The 19,958-nt window shown below is 49.5% G+C and overlaps 1 protein-coding gene across 1 annotated transcript in view; it reads left to right on the top strand.

Moving 5' to 3' along the window:
- The first annotated feature begins 272 nt into the window (after nucleotides 1-272).
- STARD8 (StAR related lipid transfer domain containing 8) overlaps nucleotides 273-19,958 on the top strand; it is an 85,190-nt gene continuing 65,504 nt past the window's right edge. The window contains exon 1 of the mRNA XM_063141556.1: nucleotides 273-291. The gene's annotated coding sequence lies outside the window, so the exon portion shown is untranslated. The remainder of the gene's footprint in view (nucleotides 292-19,958) is intronic.

Raw genomic sequence — 19,958 nt, 5'->3', positions numbered from 1 at the left:
GAGGGGCTTTCTCAATACTTGCCCTTCATACACAACAGAGGTACTTCTATCAGGTTGCATATTGCTATACAGGGAGTATACAATTTTGGGGAATACCAATAGCCCATAGAAACACCTTTGTAAAAAGGGCTTCAGGGATTCTCTTCAGATCTTTGTATAGAACAGAGCACAAAGTTGTTATTTTAAAAGTTTGTATGTAATGTTGTGCGGCGTGTGGTGCATTGAATAACTTAATTATTGTTATGGTTGTTTTACAGTGTTTCCCATTGCTAGAAGGCAAGCAGGATGTGGGTAAGTTGCAATTGCATCTTCTTTATTTCATTGCGAGGACGGCGGCGGGTGCTCTGCGTGTCAAAGGCAAAAAACAAAACAACAACAACAACGCACCAAGGTGATCCAAATGCAGCGCCAAGAGGAGGTGGATTCTATGAAGTATTTCTTCATAGACTAAAACTTGTTTCATTGTAAAAATGGAGTGATGGTTCAAAACGGGGTACTTAGGATGTGGAATTCTACACATGATGCCTTATTGTTGTTGTTTACATTTATATATCGCCTCATAGCCAAAGTTCTCTGGGCGGTTTACAAAAGTTAAAAACAGTGAACTTTAAAATGAAATATACAAAATTTTAAACCATAAAACACATACAAAACCCAACAATATCCATTTAAAAACAACTATTTTGGGGTCAGTTAAAAAACTCAGCATATGCTGTTAAATGCTTGGGAGAAAAGCCTTGACCTGGTGCCAGAAAGATGACAATGTTGGTGCCAAGCGAGCCTCGTCGGGGAGTTCATCCCATAATTGAGGGGCCTCCACTGAGAAGGCCCTCTCCCTTGTTGCCATCCTCCGAGCTTCCCTCGGAGTAGGCACCCGGAGGAGGACCTTAGGCATTGTGGTCCCAAGCAGTGTAAGGCTTTATAGGTTAAAACCAGCACCTTGAATTGGGCTTGGAAACATACAGGCAGCCAATGAAAGTGGGCCAGAGCCGGTCTTATATGCTTGAACCTTCTGGTTCCGTTTATCAATTTGGCCGCTGCATTTTGCACAAGCTGCAGCTTCCGAACTGTCTTCAAAGGCAGCCCCACGTAGAGCACATTGCAGTAATCTAATTTCAAGGTTACCAGAGCACAAACAGCTGAAGCTAGGTTATTCCTGTCCAGATAGGGGCGTAGCTGGGCCATCAACTGAAGCTGGTAGAAGGCACTCCATGCCACTGGGGCCACCTGGGCCTCAAGTGACAGAGATAGTTCTAGGAGAACCCCCAAACCACGAACCAGCTCTTTCAGCGGGAGTGCAACCCCATCCAGGACAGGTTGAACACCCACTGTCCAGTCAGCAGAGCTACCCACTCATTAGCCCTCATCCAGTCCATTGTTGCAGCCAGGCACTGGTTCAGCACATCCACAGCTTCACCTGTTGAAGATGAAAAGGAGAAGTAGAGCTGCGTGTCATCAGCGTACTGATGACAACGCACTCCAAAACTCCAGATGACTGCACCCAACGGTTTCATGTACATGTTAAACAGCATGGGGGACAAGACTGACCCCTGAGGAACCCCATACTGGAGAATTCTCAGGGCCGAGCAATGCTCCTCAAGCGCCACCTTCTAGAGCCGACCAGCCAAGTAGGAGTGGAACCACTGCAATGCAGTACCTCCCACTCCCAGCTCAGCCAGACGCTCCAGAAGGATTCCCTGATAATGTGGCACAATCAGGAAGGAAGCATGAAATCCATGCAACGATGTAAGAGAGCGGGGAGAGGGGACGTTCTGGTGGGGGAGGGGGTGGAGTGGACTGGGATAAGAGTTCGGAGGCTCATGGGCATCTGGTGCAGAAGTAAGCTATTGACCAAGTCGCCCTCTTAGTCTCGTTCTTTTCAACATGTGTTAACCTGTCACATCTGCCTATATGGCTTTCTTATATGGAACTGGATCTTACGGTGCTGTGTGTATTTGGAACTCTAAAGTTCTGAAAGGGTTGTGGTTCGGTGAGGAAGAAAGGAAAGAGGCAATTTTAAAGAGGTGTACATTTACGATGTCTTAAAAAAGGAATATTTGAAATTAATATTTCAAAGCTTCTTCTGCAGGGGTCACCTCCCTGCCCTGTACAAACGGTTTTCTCATTACCGTACACTGAAGTCCTTGTTAACAGGCATGGGAGGCATCGCCCCTCCCCACCCCAATTTGCTGTAGAAGGAGGCCTCGTAAGGTTCTTGTGAGATCTGGGCATGTTTGGTCTGAGTGCCCACATTTTCTAGCTTCAGAGTCAACCGACTGCTCTGGGAAGAGCTGCATTCTTTGGCAAACATGCACAGCTCTGCTCCAACCCGTTTTGGAGAAGCAGTTGGCTGGTTCTTGCCATTTTGAGATCTTGGAGATATTATTGTCCCTTAATCAGAACATTCGACATGAATGTATGACGTTACCTCAGGGTCCCGACATTGCGGATGCAAGAGAAAAAGGCCACCTGGGACGCTTTCCCCCAGCCTTTATCTCTGGGCTCTCTTCTGCTTTGGTCTGAATCCTTTTCAGCAGGCTTGGTAGCCTGTGGCAAGGAAGAATCCCTTACCAACAACAACATTATATTAAAAAAGCCACAATAAACACCCATCAAAGCATAAAAAGCAGAACGTTGTGCCAGAAGAGGAGGTCAAGAGACAGGCCTCGGTCTGGCCCTGAAAGGCATTTTTTATGCTCCCTGCCTAGTAAGCAAAGGCAACTTACACAACGCAGTCACTGTGCAGAAAATACTTTCAGTTGCTTCGCATAGTAACCAGGAGAGTGCTGTGCACCGGCACACATCAGGGCCTGGGCAAATGTCACCATGCCATCACGGACTTTCCTTTTTGAACATGTGCCGTGACTAGATGTTAGCAGATGTGTCTGGGAAGCTGCTGCAGAAAGCCTGCAACCCTCCTGTCCACTTTTCCCAGAAGAGGGTGCTGTTCCTTCACTTTCCTGTGACATCTGACACCCCACCCCCTCACACTTCCCACCCATGAAATGCCTCCTCCCCATCATCCACCCCCCACAGGCGGCCTATTCAAGACCCAACACAGCATTTTTCAAAGCCCCCTTCTTCCTCTTGCTCCCTCTGTGACGTTAACCGAACTTCCCATCTATTGTTTATGAGGTAAACAAGAAGCAGAGAATCTGGAAGCCATACAGCTGGCTGCTTCTTTGCGCTGAGCATGGCTGATTACAATGTTTGGGCCTTGGAACGATGTCTGGAGTCCTTCGCAGAGAAGGCCAATGAGCAAATGGCCCACATTCCGTGGCTGGAGTCGCACCCGACATGCCTTTCTCCTTGTAAGCTATTGAACAGGGAGACCTGTTGGCCATCTCACGCTGGATCTTCTGTGTTCCAGTTTTGGCCTGTTCTGCAATCAAGTCAGCCCAACGAACGGTTCTATCCAATAGGATGGCTTATGGGTGCAGTGGTGAGGGGACGGCATGGCGAAGCACGCAGGGGCTTCAGGGCATCCCCTTATTTTCCTGCATTCTCCAGCTGGGGCCTTTAGTGGTTGCACGTGATGCACGGTGATGCACGTGGGGGCAAAAAAACCCAACCAAGTATAACCTGATGGGATCTGAGCCAGTGGTGACCGAACAAGAAAGAGATCTTGGGGTTGTGTTGGACAGCTTGATGGAAATGTCCACCCAATGTGCGGCCGCTGTAAAGAAGGCAAACTCCATGTCAGGCATTATTAGAAAAGGAACGGAGAATAAAACTGCCACTATCATACTGCCCTTATACAAATCAAAGGTGCGACCATACTTAGAATACTGTGTACAGTTCTGGTCACCACACCTAAAAAAGGATAGTATAGAACTGGAAAAAGTGCCAAAAAGGGCAACTAAAATCATTAAGAGGCTGGAGCATCTCCCCTATGAGGGAAGGTTGCATCAGCTGGGACTGTTTAGCTTGGAAAAAAGGAGGCTAAGGGGAGACATGATGGAGGTGTACAAAATTCTGCATGGTATGGAGAATGTGGATAGGGAGACATTTTTCTCCCTCTTTCAAAATACTAGAACCCAGTGGGGACATCCCATGAAGCTGATTGGTGGGAGATCCAGAAGAAAGGGCTGCATTAGTAGAAGTATAGCTTCCAAATCACGTGAGGTACTGGTTCCTCTCTATTCGGTCCTGGTTAGGCCGCATCTAGAGTATTGCGTCCAGTTCTAAGCTCCACAATTCAAGAAAGACGCAGACAAGCTGGAGCGTGTTCAGAGGAGGGCAACCAGGATGATCAGGGGTCTGGAAACAAAGCCCTAGGAAGAGAGACTGAAAGAACTGGGCATGTTTAGCCTGGAGAAGAGGAGATTGAGGGGAGACATGAGAGCACTCTTCAAATACTTAAAAGGTTGTCACACAGAGGAGGGCCAGGAACTCTTCTCGATCCTCCCAGAGTGCAGGACACGGAATAACGGGCTCAAGTTAAAGGAAGCCAGATTCCAGCTGGACATCAGGAAAAACTTCCTGACTGTTAGAGCAGTACGACAATGAAATCAGTTGCCTGGTGAGGTTGTGGGCTCTCCCACACTAGAGGCCTTCAAGAGGCAGCTGGACAACCATCTGTCAGGGATGCTTTAGGGTGGATTCCTGCATTGAGCAGGGGGTTGGACTCGATGGCCTTGCAGGCCCCTTCCAACTCTGCTATTCTATGATTCTATGAAAAGGAAGGACTTCTTCACACAGCGCATAATTAAATTATGGAACACACTACCACAAGAAGTTGTGATGGCCACCGATCTGGATGGCTTTAAAAGGGGGTTGGATAAATTCCTGGAGGTGAAGGCTATCAACAGCTACTAGCCCTGATGGTTGTGTGCTACCTCCAGTATCCGAGGTAGTAAGCATGTGTGCACCAGTTGCTGAGGAACATGGGTGGGAGGGTGCTGTTGCACCGTGTCCTGCCTTGTTGGTCCCTGGCCGATGGCTGGTTGTCCACTGTGTGAACAGAGTGCTGGACTAGATGGACCCTTGGTCTGATCCAGCATCGCGGCTCTTCTTATGTTCTTATGGCTGCCTTGATAGGGGAAGCCAGAAATGCGGTGATAGAACAAGCTGCTCCTGTTGAGCTTGTGCCTGACATTACTCGCCTGTTAAAAAACCAGACAAAGTGAATAATTGGATACTGCAGGCTTCTCCAGCCTGGTGTCCTCCCACCACCCATAGCTAGCATGTCCAGTGGCTGTAGATGATGGGAATTGTAGTCCAAAATGCCTGCAGGTCTGGGAAAGGCTGGGAGAATATGGCATCTAAAAGAGGTTCTGGGGCTATGTCCTCCTAACTACTGGTTTTTAATTCAAACACTGTTTTAAACTTGTTGGACTGTATGTGATTAAGAACCAGGACCCTCAGCTATACGACCACTGGATTGCATCTCATTATTTTTCAACCTGCATTTTCTGTGATTCGCTTCTGCTCAAAGAGCGTCACCCTGCAGCAGCCCTCCCTCGTCTCAGCCCCTCCACCCACCACCTCCCCTGCCTGTTCTGAGGCATCTGTTTAAGTTATTCTGACCCTGGAAGGAATAGATGCGGGCAGGGAGATGTGTTTACTCGGAAGTAAGATCCCCCTGCGCACGGGGCACATCTCCACTCCCTCCCACCCCACTTCTGCCAGGCAGAAGCTTTTAGTCCCCCAATGATACATTACCAAGATGTGATTTAAAAGTCACCAAAGGTGCAGTAAATCACAAAAGTCGAGGCAAATCAGCACATACGAATATGCGTGTCTTAGGGCATTTAAACGGGTGGAGCAGCAAATCAAAGGCTGCTTCGAGCAACAGGGAAAGGTGCAGCACAGGCGAGTTATAGAGCCCGTATAGATGTAACCTAAGTCATGTTTAGCAGTAGTGATTACAACCGTACTGCATTTCTCTGGCCAGCGGGCTTCACTTATCATCAGTAAGGTTGCCAAGTGACTAGCAAACACTGCCTGGCCTGCTGTTATACCTCTAGCTTAATCTGCAGAACTGCAATAAAAGAAGTTGCCCACCCTGAGCACCGGTGGTAAGAGAATAGTTCCGCCGGCGTTTCTAGTCTCCATGGCTACTATTGTGACCTGTAGAGGGAACTCCTACAAGTGAGCTCCTCTACAACCAGTTCTTTCCATTCTCACCACTGGGAACGGCCTGCTCTGTGTTAAAAGGAGTTTGAAATCTCTCCTATTTATCCCTCAGGAAGGAGTAGTGTGAATCATACAACAGAAGAAGAGAGAAATGGCCCACGCGGCCGGTTGTGTTGGCTTGTGTTTGTCAGCAACTTCCTTCCAAAGGTCCAGGAGGCTCATGGGAACTATATATATGAGAAACAATATCAATAAACGGCCACACTGAAATAATCCATATAATCCATAGCATTAAAAGAGGGGAAAAGGCAATAAGCAGAGAAGCAGCTGTTCTCAATGCCCAGATGCCAGTTTCGAATTATTTTTTTAAAACTGCATTTATATTTTAAAAAACATTGTTTACTTACAGGTATTTTACAACACCCTTCAACCCTAAAAGGCATTCGTATTTATAAACCATTGCATCCAATTCAGGGGAGAAGGGAGGTTTCTGAAGTTGATGTGCTACTCACAACTGAGAGGGCAAAAAGTTTGATATCTCCCCAATTTTGGCTCCTCCATGCTGAAGAGAGAGAGGCCCGGGCATCACTGTTTGGGCTTCTGAAGCATGCCTGGGACCACTGCCCTTCTTTTGCTTAGATGAGAGCAGCTGGGCTACTTCTCATATTGTTGGGGAATGGGCAAGTTTCAAAGACTGACTTTCGGATATGTCCAAAGTTATATGGCAAAAAGGATTATTTTAAGAACATTTATTGTGTTGATGTTAATTGTTTCAAAACAGCAACGACATAGAGATTTTCCTGATCAATAATAACGTGTGATATCAAAGGGGGGACAGGATAATAGCCTCTTTAAAAATCCTTTGAGTATAATAGGTGACGTTCATGACACTTTGGCCTTTTGAATTCTTAGAAAGGATGAGAAGGCTGCTCTACAATGGGGATCTCAACGATTTTCCAGAAGTGAAAAGGGAAACTAAAACAGATGTGATTTCTGAGAATTTGGAGCTTCCATTTCACCCATCCTGTGATTGGAGGGAATCTCCAGCGTTGGTTCATCTGTCTGGTCAAACATGTGCTCTCTGCCCACTGATGAGTCATGTGGCATCCTTGTTAAAAATAAACCCTTTCAACATGGATGTGCCTGATCTCAAGAAAAGCAAAACTAGTCTCAGCTGGGCAGTTTTCTCCTACTGTGTCTAGCTGAGCTTGCAGGATACATCACAGTTTTGTTGAACTTTGACTGTTCTGATTTTTTACCCAGCCAGATGGTACTAGACTACTACCTCCCAGTCGCAAACACCCCCTCCCTAGGGAAGGTACTTGAGAGGGTTGTGGCTGAGCAACTGCAGGCACTCTTGGAGGATACTGATTATCTAGACCCATTCCAGTCTGGGTTCCGATCTGGTTGCAGGACTGAATCAGCCTTGGTCACCCTGATGGATAACTTTATCGAGAGAGGGACAGGGGGAATGCAACCCTGTTAATCCTGCTTGATGTCTCATCGGCTTTTGATACCATCGACCATGGTATCCTCCTGGATGGAGTCTGTGGGATGGGGAGAAATGGCCGGCAGGGGAGCATTTGCAGGAGAGAGTTGGGTGAAGGCGGAGCTAAGCAACCTTCCCTATGGCCTGCCAGTCCTTCCTGGAAAGGGCCACCCATGTGTGTCTAGTATCCTTGCAGACACAGGATGGACAACATGACAGAAAAGTGAACCCAGTTCTCCCCACCACTCCTAGTTCAGCTCCTGTTCTCATCATAATTATTCATACTAAGTTCCATGGGGCTTACTCCCAAATATGGGTTTAGAATTCCAGTCTTAAATAGGGATAGCAATGTGCAGCATATCAAAAGGTGTGGTTGAAAGGGAAAAGCAAGGAACCAGTCTTTGTCCTAAACCCACAAAAATCAATGGGACAAGGAGCGTCATCACACGGGGAGAAATCGTGTTTCCTTACCGTTGCTTCTACACATTTTCTCATTCTTTCCAGAGGGAAAAGAGGAAGTAAACAATGTCCACGTGGCCTGTCCAATGGACTGCTTTTATCGCGACAGTTTTCCTGCATCTGGAAGGAGATCGTGGCACATTCTGTTGTTTAAAAAAGTTGGATGAAAAGGGGTCTGAGAAGTTCATCAGACAAGCATTTTATGGCACGATTGCTACTGCCCACTTACGGGTGTGTGCGCGTCCTTTCGACGGTGACGTCTGCCTCCCGCTCATTTTCCGTAGCAAGATAGAGCTCCATCAGAAGGGGAAATCACACGTCCCTACTATGGCTTCTCCACCCCCGCTTTCGTTGCTTGATACGGCCTCTTTCAAAAGAGGAATCACCCAACCAGCACAAGGCCCATTCAGTGGGCTGTTCTGATGGCACTGCTGCTCCTGCACATAGCTGGAGATAGCAGCAACTTGAGTTTTAAAAAATATATATCAAACTTCCTGGGTGGTTTTTTTGCGGGGTGCTGGTGGTGGTGTGGGGAAGACCAGAAGGGGCAGGAGGCAGACAATGTCCTTGCCAGCCGGCGAGGAGGTCTGTGGGTGGTGGTGGCGGCGGCAAGGACGCCGGCTCTTCGGCTCTTCCAAAGGCAAGTTACACGATTGCTTTGACGTCGCACTGGGATCGCTTAGAAGCGGTCTCGGTACGACGTGCGGATTCCCCCCATGGTCTGTTTACTTCCTATTACCCAGAAGAGGAAGGGACAAACGCGGGTGGTGGCAGTAAGGAAACATTTCCTCACGTGGCGACATTCCATTTTGCTACGGAAAAATGAGCGGAAAGCGAATGTCTTCTAGCGAGCGTGCGGGAAAGCACTGTCCTGATGAACCCCTAAATGCGTGTACATCCAACTTGATCCAGAGGGCAGAGCCAGAGATTCTGCCCTCTTGTGCGTGTTGGTCAGGGCAAGGGGCAGATCTGCGCTACAGCCGGCCTTTACGCTTGCAGAAATGCCCGGGGGCGGCGGCGGCGGCGGCCTTTGGCCCCAGAATACCCGGCGTTCTTATCTTGCCCGGGACTCCTGTCCAGTCTGCGGCCACCGCGAGATCGTGCCAGACGGCCCAAGCGCCTCCGATTCCGCCCAGCCTGTGGCGGGGGAGTTCCGGAGCCCCCGCGCGCTCTTCCATGGCAGTTGGTGGCTCCAAAGGCGGGTGGGGCCGAGCTTTGGGTGTTGGATGTTGCGAGTCCAATTTGTGTGGGTGTTTTTTATTCCACTCCCTCCTTAGGGCAAGGGTGCCCAGCCGCGGACGAGGGAAGGGCACCGGCCGCTCTGCATGCGCGTGAACGAGTCGCGCGTCGGTTTGGACGCAGCGGCCCGCTTCCAGGTTGCGTGACCGGGGGCGGGGAGAGGGGGGTCGCGCCCCCCCACCGCCCGGGACCATCTCAGGAGCAGGCCGGCAGACGCCCCGAGAAGGGAGGCGGGGCGGGGCGGCGAGCAGCGGAGGGGCTTCTTGCGAGGGCGCGGCTGCTACCGGCCCCCGAGCGCTCGCCCTCGCCCCGTGCCAGGAGCGCGGCCCGCCCTGCTGACTCCGACGGCGGCGGGACGCTTCTTCGTGGGCAAAGCGGCGCGTGGTTGTCGGCGGAGGAGCGCGGGCGCGGCGGCCCTTCGCTGCACGTGCGCGGGGGGCCGAGCGCCGGGAGGGGAACCCCGAGGGCGCCGCCCTGAAGCCCGCAGAGCACCAGGCGGCGGGCGGGCGGACGGGCGCGAGGGGGCGGCCGGGGAGGAGCCTGCCGGGCGCCCTGCGCCGCCTGCCCTCGCTGCGCCGGCCGGCCGGGGCGGAGACGCCTCCAGTGCGGGGCGCAGCGGCTGATGGCGAGCGCGGCGGCGGCGAGCGGCTCCCGACGGCGCGCCCTGTCCGGCGGCGCGAGGTGCTGCGTCTCGCGGCTGCTGGGGCGGCGCAGAGCGGGCGGCCGCGGCCCCCGGGCGAAGCAGCCAGGTAAGTGGCCGCCGGGCGCGCTGCCGAGCGCTGCCATGCCCGCCACGTGCTGGGCTCGCCGGGAGCTTCCCAGCCGCTGACGGACGCTTCGCGCGCCCTTCTGGGGAGGTGAAGCGAGCGGGCGAGCGAGGCGAGGCGCGTCTCCCCGAGCCCTGCAGCAGAACGGCGAGGGCGGGAGGGCGGTGGGTCGGGACCACTTCGCGCGGCAGGTGGGTAGCCACCCTTTTGAATGCCTCCCTATCCACACACACACTATCCTAATTCCCTGCGAAGTCGAAAGCCAGCTCATCAGGAGAGAGGTTCTAAGCCAGCTTTAGCCTCGATGTGCTCCTTCTTCACTTGCAGGGAGATTTATTAATTCGTAATGTTTATAAGCTGCTTTGTAGGGCAAACGCCGTCGCAAGGCGGCTTCCACAAAAGAGTTAAAATCCAATTAAGTGTCAAAAAAACGGGGGAGCCTTCCAAAATGGGATAACCCACACATTCTGGAGCACTGTGCTGAGATTGCAGCATGGGCTCACTGGGTTCCACAGTCCGGGAGCAGCCACGGAAAAGGCCCTCGGTGACAACTGATGCTTCCTTGCTGTTACATCCTCATGTTCCAGGAGGAGTTTGGAAAAGGGTTCTGGGGTAGATCTCTGGCGGTTCTTTATTAAAAATCATATTCTCCCAAAGGCTAGAGCTCTCTGTGGCTCTTAGCCAATAGACCTTCATGTCCAGGAGGTTGTAAATGCCTCCTTGAGAGAGGGAGTGGTGCCGAGGCAGTAATCAGACCACTCCTGAAAAAGCCAAACCTGGACTGGGAAGATGTTAAAAACTATAGGCAGGTGGCGAACATCCCCTTCCTGGGCAAGGTGCTCGAGCAGGTGGTTGCAGGACAACTCCAGGCACTCTTGAATGAAACATCTAGATCCATTTCAATCAGGCTTCAGGCCTGGTTTTGGAACGGAAGCTGTCTTGGTCGCCCTGTGGGATGACCTTTGTCAGGAGAGAGACAGGGGGAGTGCGACCCTGTTGGTTCTCCTGGACCTCTCAGCAGCCTTCGATACCATCGGCCTGGGAGTTGGAGGTACTGCATTGCAGTGGTTCCGCTCCTACTTGGATGGCCGATTCCAGAAGGTGGTGCTGGGGGATTATTGCTCTGTGCCGTGGCTCCTAAGCCATGGGGTTCCACAGGGCTCTATTTTATCCCCTATGCTGTTTAACATATACATGAAGCCGCTGGGGGAGGTTATCTGGAGATGTGGACTGAGGTGTCATCAATATGCGGATGATACCCAGCTCTACCTCTCCTTTTCATCAAACTCAGGTGAGGCAGTGGCTGTTCTGAACCAGTGCCTGGGCACAGTAATGGACTGGATGAGGGCTAACAAACTGAGACTCAATCCAGACAAGACGGAGGTGCTGTTAGCGGGTGGTTCATCTGTCCGGGTGGTTCATCTGTCCGGCGAGGTGATGTTTGCCCTGTCCTGGACGGGGTTGCACTCTCCCTAAAGGATTGGGTCCATAGTTTGGGGGTGCTCTTGGATCCAGAACTGTCACTTGAGGCACAGGTGAACTCAGTGGCAAAGAGCACCTTTTATCAGCTTAGGCTGATATACCAACTACGCCCTTATCTGGACAGAGATAGCCTAGTTACAGTGATCCATGCTCTGATAACCTCTCGTTTGGATTACTGCAATGCGTTATATGTGGGGCTGCCTTTGAAAACGGTCTGGAAACTTCAGCTGGTACAAAACAGGGCAGCGCGTTTACTGACAGGGACTGGCCAGCGAGATCACATTACGTCAGTCCTTTTACAACTTCATTGGCTGCCAGTCCAGGTCTTGGCCCGATTCAAAGTGCTGGTACTAACATACAAAGCCCTAAACGGTTTGGGGCCAGGTTATTTGAAGGAACACCTCCTCCCATATGTACCTGCCTGGACACTAAGATCATCCACAGGGCTCCTTCTCTGTGAGCCCCTGCCAAAGGAAGTGAAGCAGGTGGCTACTAGGAGGAGGGCTTTCTCCGCTGTGGCACCCCAGCTGTGGAACAAGCTCCCCAGAGAGGTCCTCCTGGTGCCTACACTGTATTCTTTTCGTCGCCAGCTGAAGACCTTTTTATTTTCTCAGTATTTTAACACCTAATTTAACTTAAATTTAAAGTGTTGCTGTTTTAATACTGTATTTTAATCCTATATCAATTTCTGCTGTGTGTTTTTATTCTAGTTGTGCTTTTTATATTGTATTTTGTATTTGGGTTTTTAGAGTGTTGGTTGTTTTATCATGTTCCTCATAGTTTTAAGCTTCGGCTATTGGGCGGTATAAAAATGCAATAAATAAATAAATACACAGGAGAGCTGCTTTAGACTCAATGATGTGGGGTTTCCAGATTTTTTTCTGCTCCCCTCAATAAATGCAGATCTAATTTAACATGTTAATTTGACCTACATTTATTAAACGAAAACAACAAGATGTATGTCATGTTGATTTTACATACTGCATGAAGACATCTTTTCCTAAGAGGCCAAAGTAGTTGAACTTGGAATATTTGGGGGCGGAGGGGGGAATTCAATAAGGTATATTTAGAATGGTTTAAATATTATAGGACTCCACTCTGCTCTCTCCAGACGGTCCGTAACTGGTGCCTATAAAAGGGAGCAAAGCTACTCCAAATTGCCTGAAGCATGGATTAGCCAGGAATACATTTGGTTGGGGTTGTCACATGTCTCTTGCACAGCTGGTATGCTAGTCAATTGACTGGAAAACAATGCCAGACGGCCTCCAATTTTTTGATGCAATCAAATATTGTCAAATATCCCATGAAGCTATGATGCGAATATTGGGAGAATTGCTGCCTACTTAGCAGAATTGTCTTTAAATTAGGCTTGTTAAAAAAGTTGCTGTTACTTTGGTTTATTCTTGTTTTTAATTTTATTAATCATAGGGCGATCCTGGTGTTTCAGGATACATGCCCCAAAGAAGAATTGTTGAGTGTTCAGTTGAAATCTTGCCTAATATCGTTAAGAGTTTAAATTGTAAAGAACTGTTTTTTAAAAAATCAGTTAACCAATTTGTTTTTATAATGAGCCTAATTATCAAATCTGTTAATGACTGAAAGGTTTTTGTTTGTTTTCTGTTCTTCTAGTAAAATGTATGTTTTAAAATACTTGATTCTAGTTGGACAGGGCTGACTGGAGTCTCTTGGTTCAAGAGAGTGATCCTCATTTTAGAACATTCCAGTCCAACCCATTGCTGTGTTGTTAAGTGCTGACGTCACCCTGCTCCAGACGCTGCCCCAAAGAGGCATGGTGGTCTTGTAGAGTGCCCTGCCAGCTATCCCTCAAGTGCCCACTCGCCTTGTTTTCATCTTGATCAGTACAGGCGTTGATGCTGGCACAGAGTATGAGCATGTGACACCTCATAGGTTGGAGGTAGCAGGGATGTTGCCAGGTGCTTGAAAGGTTAGTTTAAAAGGCCTTCATTCTATTGGTGTACCAAGGGAGTGAGTCCTAATGTCCCATGTCACTGCAGGGCTGCTGTGCTCAGAAGGGAGAGGCAGGCTTGTATTAAGGCAGATGATGTCGCTGGGGCACGTCTCAGAAGATCCGGGGCACGTGCCCTGGTGTGCCCTTTTATAACTATTTGCATGGTAGGTTGGAAAGAACAGAAAGAGTGAGGTGGACTCTAATCCAGGAAAGCTAAGGCCGTAATAATCTAAGATACCACAAGACTCTTGGTTTTTGTTGCTATACAGCTTCATCTCTGGAAGTTTCCCTAGGTACAGAGGAGGAGTTGACAGATCAACCAGTAGCTTTACCAGTAGATCCCAATGTTGTACATTGATGGTGCTATATAAATAAATAATAATAATAATACTGATAGGTCTCTGGGTGATTTGCAGTAGATTGGCAAGAGTTTCGGACAAATGAAAACATTAATTACAATAGCTTGAGCGAAAACTAGGAGTGGATTTTTGTTGGAAGGCTCTGGCAGCTCAATTCTGGTATTTACAATGAATTCTTGGGCCAGGCAGGTGCTCAGAGGCACCTTCGTCTACAACCCTAAAGGTCTGTTCGTCCCCTGAGTCGCTATTTTGCACCTGGCTCTAGCTGGTAGACCTCAGGGTCCGTGTAAATAAAACCAAAATAGATCCTTGAGTCCTGAAGTCCATCCACCATTGGTATAAAGGGTAACTTTATAGGCCCTGCTGTTTGCTGTTTGGAGGAAATACTTTCCCAGTAGTCTGAAAATGGATTTTACTGGGCATTAAACAAAAGAGCACAACGTGCCCTCTCTCCCGCCGAAAGTGTGCCTTGGCCAGAAGAAGGCACCATTTCACACTCGTGGTTGAAGTCTGGGAATGTCAAAATGCCAATAGGCTGCAATCCTAAGGAAGCTGGCCTCCTGGAATCCAGTGAGGTTTATTTCTGACATCTAGGGTGAAGGGCAAGCAGTCACAGGTGATGGCGGCCGTCTCCTGCTCCGTGGGCCAGAGGAAGAGCCTTCCTTCATTTGCTTACGTGAATTTTTTCAAATATAGGGCAGATCCAGTTTACCTTCGGCTGTTGTTTGGGACAGGCATGGTCAACTGCAGGCTAGGTCCAGCCTTGGGGCATCTTCACCTGACCCCCAGCAGCTCTATCACATGTTAGCCCAGGAGTGGTAAAATGTTTCTCAGAATCAAAATTGTAAGGAACAAATAAACGCCCACATAAAACGTAAAGTTGCGAGATGTTCCATACTTTTGATCTCTTCCCTGTCTGTGCCATCACAATATAAGAGAATTTTATTACCTCCATATCAGCATATTAGCTGATGTGGGACATTGAGCAGAGTCTGAGAAGTTATTTACCTGTCCTTTGAGAAAAGTCTGGCGATTTCGCTGTTTGGCTAAAGCTTTTGTAATTCCCCACTTTTGGGGCCAACCCGGGCTGGGGAGTCAAAAGGATTCCAGCATTTGTTAACCCGCCTTGTGAAGGCCTCATTCTTGCTCCTGCCCTGTGATCTCTCTCTCTCTCTCACCCACACCCACACACCCTTGTCTGGGCATCAACATTGGCCAGGGCAGGCAGCCATGCCCTGGCGATGTGCTATGAACATGCTATTAATATCCCCCTCTGCGTGGGTTTTCTCAATACTGCCCATTCATCGGGCTGACTGAGGCTGCTTGCTGCAGGCCTGCAATTTTCCTTCTCCCGAGCACCTGCACTGGCCGCATCCTAGCGGTTCAGCTTTTCAAGGGTAAACAGAAGCGTGTGTGTTTCACTGTTGCCCATGCTGGTTTGGTGCCTCTCCAGTATCTCATTCCATTTCAGAGTTTAGTACCTGGGAAATATTTCCTGCCTCTTTTGGTTCCCTTTTCAGGTCAGGAAATGAGGGAAATACTCCTGAAATCCTTATTGATGCTAAATGTTTTTCCGCTGGAGTAGAGCAAAAACCATCTGGATTTTCAAGGACCGGCTTCACTTTCCCCCTAGTCTTCCTAGCCTTGTGTGTGAATAAGACACTGATCGTCCACACTGCACAAAAGAAGCTGGGATTCCTGTCTTTATCAGTAGCCTCCAATAAAATGGCAGCCATGGCCACAAAGGTGTGTCTAGAGGAGGTGAGAGGCCCTGGTTCTTCTTCGTGATCTCTGTGCATCTAGAGATGTAACCGTTCCGGACATTTTGAAGCCATGGGGAAAAACTGGTTTCCCCCAGGTTTTTCCAGGAAAAATTGGAAATTTTCAGAAAAATTGAAATAATGCAATATTAGCACTTTTTGCAGATTGAAAGTCACTTTGTTACTTTAGGGTCCATCCAGACCAGCACTCTGTTTACACAGTGGCCAACCAACTGTTCACCAGGACCCCATAAGCAGGACAGGAGTGCAACAGCACCCTCCCACCCATGTTACCCAGCAACTGGTGTACCTGGGCAGGCTGCCTTGGATACTGGAATCTCCTTGTTGGTGTGGGCGCTCAGTGGTTGTTCATCATAAGAGAACCACCTCTGTCTGCTGATTGTTAAGTGAGCCCTGAACCACATTAGAGCCAGAGTGCTACCCCATCCATAGGACAGAAGTGCTGTTGCCCCTGGCACCCATATCATGGCAAAGGGTTCTGGGGACCCACAGCAACAAGTCACCCTGGCCGGATTCATGCAACATGCTGTGCTTGTGATGGTGATTAGGCTAATGAACCCCGCCCCTGCATGTAGCTGGCACCCACACAGTGATTTATTAACCACCCTTTGATTGTGTGAACAAGGCCACTGGGAGTTATTCTGCCGCTAGAGGTGACGGAGCAGCCGCAGTAGCTTTTCCTTTAGACTCAGGCCACAGCTAGACCTAAGGTTTATCCTGGGATCTTCCAGGGTTCGCCCCTGCCTGAGCACTGGATCCCTTGTGTGTCACCTAGATGAACAGGTTTGACCCGTGGATGATCCAGGGATAAACCTTAGGTCTAGCTATGGCCCATGTTTCCCTAAACTCCACACACAGGAGCAGGTTCAAGGATTTCCCTAAACTTCCTTACAAACAGGAACACCAGGTCTTCCTCTGCTTCCAGTTCTTCCTGCTTCTTCGGGCTTCTGGGATGGTTGAGATGTTTCAGGGACTGTTGGTCAGAAATAAAACAGGAAACTAAAATTAATATGTATAACTTGCTTTGCTCATAAAGTGATCATGTTTGGTATATTAAATTTAAAATATAGTTTATTCAGACAATAATTAAGCATTTACTGTATTTACTTTTTATAGTTTTTGTTTTAATGATAATTTTATGAGCAAATGGAGCTATACATAAATAATAAAGGAGCTTTCCCCAACCTGGTGCCCTCCAGATATTTTGGACTCTAAAACCTGGCATTCCTGACCATTGGCCATGTTGCCTGGGGATGATGGGAGCTGAAATCCCAAATATCTAGACGGAACCAGGTTGGGAAAGGCTGTCCTAAGGCAACAAAGTGACTTTAGATCTATAAAGAGAGCTGTAAAAGAAATATTATTGCTTATTTTTCAGTGTTCCCCAAAATGCCTGTTTCCCCCCCCCCCAAACTCCCCCCCCCCTTGAAAAGCAGTTTTTTTCCTCCATGGCTTCAAACTTTCCAGAAATTTTACATCTCTATGTGGCACTGGTGAAGGTTTAACTTAAATCAGCCCCCTGAAGCTGCTATTCCCCACAGAGCGGGGGGGGGGGGGGAGCAAAGCTATCCGTATTTTTTCTCTCCTCCACAGCTGCTAGCAGCTTCAGGAGGGCCAAGCACCATGACCGTAATGTGAATGACCTGCTTCGCTTCGCTTGCAGGACTGCATCTTACCCTGTTTATTGCTGGAACGGGGATTGGATTCGGCCTGGTACCTTTGAGTGTGTTGTGCTATTGAGATGTTGGGAACCCCATGATCAATCTCCAGCATTCCCCCCCCTAGAGAAAACCAGCCCCCCCACTCTGCCGCCTGATAGGGGCCACCGTCTTGCTCTTTCCTCGGCTGAATTCCCCCACCCCACAGCTGCCGTTTGGCCCATAGATTGAACACAGCCAGGCGGCTGTGACTCGGAGCCATCTAGGCCATATCATGACAAACCCACGTTGGAAGTGGCAGCGATTCATAGGTGGTTCTGGCATCTTCTGCCACTGACCGACCCCATTTCCTTCCAGCGTCTTTTGTTCAGAGAAGCTGTTTGTGTCCCTGGGCTTCCTGCTTCCCACTAACCACACTGCCCACTGTCCCTTTTCTCTTCCCACGTATTCCCCATGGCCACCCTCTGCTAGCTCTTATTTTGTAAGAATCCAGCGGGAACAGAAGCTTCATTCAGGAGAACCCTTTCCAAGGAGGCCCCGTTGGTGTTTGGAGAGGAGAAGTCAGCCGCTCCGTTGGTCAGCTGGGTGCAAAGAGGAAGCTGAAGAAGGGGGTCAGACCAGAATGGGTGTCCTTCTCGTCCAGTGGCCCAGGACGTGGAGGTGGAGGAGGTGTCGTTGTCCTTGTCAGAGTCAGGGCAGGAATCAAAGAGCCTGTGGCTGAGTGTCAGGGGGCTGGGAAATTAAAGGCAAGCTGACTGAGGCCCATGGCAGTGAGAGGCTGTTTTTGAATGTCTAGGCGGTTGCGAGATGACGTTCCAGCCACCCACATGGGAGTATTTCCGATGTTGCATGCTTTGGAACACCACAGTCGGGCCTTCAGCCAGGGAAGCTGTGTTCCGTTCTGCGTGCAGCCTGAATGTAGGCATTCTAGTCTCAGTCCTGCACTGCATTAGGCACGTTCGTTGTTTTTGTCAGCTACACTGGTGTCCGGTCCATTTCAGGGCCCAATGGAAAGTGACCTCTAAAGCCCTGAACGGCTTGGGACCAGAGTACGTAGGGCCACATCTCCTCTCACATGTACGTGCTCAGACCCTTGGGTCATCTCCAGAGGCCCTCCTCTGAGTGACCCTACCAAAGGAAGCTAGGCGGGGGGCTACAAGAGAGAGGGCCTTTTCAGTGGTTGGACCCCACTTATGGAATAAACATCCCAAAGAGGTTCGCCTGGCATTTGGGAGATCTAGTTCTAGGGTTGATCATATAAACGTTAACTTAAATAAGTGATTGGAGAGGAAAAATCAGATTCAGGCTTGATCTTTGTGTGGTGGGCTCTCTGCTAGAACTGTGGGGTCCTTGGAGGAGCTGCAGAACACCTTCCAAGTGCTCTTGTGACTCTTTTTCTTGCCAGTTTCTGCAGCATTTGTTTTGGAGATAGAATCATGCATAGCGTAGGCTGAAAAGCACAGGCTGATGTCTGGATGGACAACCCAAATCTTGGTTTCATCATGGTGGGATCTGGGGAGAGGGAGGGAGGGAGATTTCCTGCATAGCTTCTTGCCATTTGGCAGGTGACAAAACACAGCTGTGGAGCAGGCAAAGCAGCATTAGCGATCAAAGTCTTTTGGTGTGTGTGTGTGTGTGTGTGTGTGAGAGAGAGAGAGAGAGAGAGAGAGCGCCACCCATGAAGCGGTTGTGACTTCCCTGGCCATGACTTATGTGCTCTGAAATCCATGCCTGTGCACATGTCGCAGATTAATTGCAGGGTGTGTTCTGGGGATGTTTGCGTTTTCAGTCCTAAAGGGAATGGGCAGCTTCATTTTGGAGCCGGGGTGGAGGGGGCGACGTGGGTAAAGGAATCTTAGACAACTTACTCGTATGAGATTTAATCCATTAAGTTATCTATTGGGGCTGCATTCCAATACACATTTATGTGGGAGTAAATCCCATTTCACTCAGTAGGACTTACTCCTGGGTAGTCATGCCTAGAAGTACAGCTTAACTTGCACATGAGTAAAGCAGCAGTTCTGAAACGAAAACCAAGAACACACTTTTGCAGGGCTGGGGCATCCTAACTGTGCAGCCTTGCAGTCTAGCAGCCTGGGTTTACTTGGAAATAAGTCCCAAGTAAGGCCATCCCCTTTGGATATCTCTGGCCGCGTAGGGGGTTGGGGACATTTGTTCGGTGTGGGCACTTGTAGTCCGGGCCTAGAGGGGGGCTGTATGATGTGACAGGGCAGCTGGTGGAGCAGGGGTGTGTGGGGTGGGGGAGGGTAGCCAGGTCAGGGGGACATTTTTCACAGGCAGCTTTGTGCTGTGCTGTGCCGTGGCCCGGTCCCTCCTCCGACCCGGGGACGGCGTTTGTCCTGTGTATTTATTTATTACATTTTTATACTGCCCAATAGCTGAAGCTCTCTGGGTGGTTCAACCAGCCTTGGGTCTCTGGGTGCAGCTACAGAATCCAGAGTTGTGGGGTTGCTTGGCTGTAGCCCAACCTCTCTCTCCCTGAAACGGCTAAAAGAGCCAGTGTGGCGTAGTGGCTAAAGTGTTGGACTGGGAGTCGGGAGAACTGGGTTCTAGTTCCCACTCACTGGGTGACTTTGGGCCAGTCACACACTCTCAGCCCAACCTACCTCACAGGGTTGTTGTTATGAGGATAAAATGGAGAGGAGGAGGATTATGT

Source organism: Elgaria multicarinata, chromosome 15 (assembly GCF_023053635.1).
Source record: "Elgaria multicarinata webbii isolate HBS135686 ecotype San Diego chromosome 15, rElgMul1.1.pri, whole genome shotgun sequence".
Lineage (NCBI taxonomy): Eukaryota > Metazoa > Chordata > Lepidosauria > Squamata > Anguidae > Elgaria > Elgaria multicarinata.
This window is presented reverse-complemented; position numbering and strand designations above follow the sequence as displayed.